Here is an 860-nt window from a genome sequence, read left to right as displayed (position 1 = left end):
TCCATCTGTGAAGGCAACTTGTTGCATAGTTGTAGGAGTTGAGGTTGTTGCCTTTGTGCAAAAATCACTAAGAAGCTGAGTCAACTGGTCAAATCTTGCATTCATATAGCTAACTGAGTCTAGTTCATAGATCCCAGCTTTCTTTGGCTCAAGTGCTCTAGGATTTCCCCATAAATGGGTATTATGAGCAATCTTCTCTAATAGATCATAGCATTCTTCACTTGTCATTCTCATGAAATCTCCTCCTGCTTGTGAATCAATTGTGTTTCTTATGGTCGAGTAACTCGTGTAGAAATTCAACAATCATCCATTTCGGTATTTCATGATGAGGACATTGCCTTTCAAGCTCCTTAAATCTCATCCAAGATTCATACAAAGTTTCATCATCTCTTGGTTTAAAAGCTACCATCAGATTCCTCAAATGAGTGGTTTTCCCAGGTGGGAAAAATTGAGATAGAAAAGCTTGAGATAGCTGCTCCCAAGTAGCTATAATAGCTTGTGGAAGTGAATCATACCACTCCAATGCTGAATCCCGAAGAGAGAATGGAAATAAGGTGAGCCGAATAACTTCATCAGAAACTCCAGGTTGTCTTTGTGTACCACATATCATCAAAAATTTCTTCAAATGAGAATGAGGATTTTCAAGTGGGCTACCTCCAAATTGTGAATTCTGAACCATTTGAATAAGACCAGTTTTTAATTCAAATTGATTAGCTCCAATAATAGGTCTGTTATCTCTCACATCAGTACATCTAGGAAAAGCATAGTCTAACATGGATCTTCTTTGAGGATCATTTTGATTAACCACAGCATTTTGCCCGTTTTGCTCGTTTCCTCCATTATCTCCACCAATAGCTCTA

The 860-nt window shown here is 38.1% G+C and overlaps 1 non-coding gene across 1 annotated transcript; it reads left to right on the top strand.

The window, feature by feature from the left end:
• The first annotated feature begins 317 nt into the window (after positions 1-317).
• Positions 318-424, top strand: LOC131180417 (small nucleolar RNA R71). The gene has a single exon (XR_009149192.1). It is a non-coding gene; the product is annotated as a small nucleolar RNA R71 (small nucleolar RNA).
• Positions 425-860: the final 436 nt, after the last annotated feature.

The sequence above is a fragment of the Hevea brasiliensis genome, chromosome 5 (genome assembly GCF_030052815.1).
Source record: "Hevea brasiliensis isolate MT/VB/25A 57/8 chromosome 5, ASM3005281v1, whole genome shotgun sequence".
Taxonomy (NCBI): Eukaryota; Viridiplantae; Streptophyta; class Magnoliopsida; order Malpighiales; family Euphorbiaceae; genus Hevea; species Hevea brasiliensis.
This window is presented reverse-complemented; position numbering and strand designations above follow the sequence as displayed.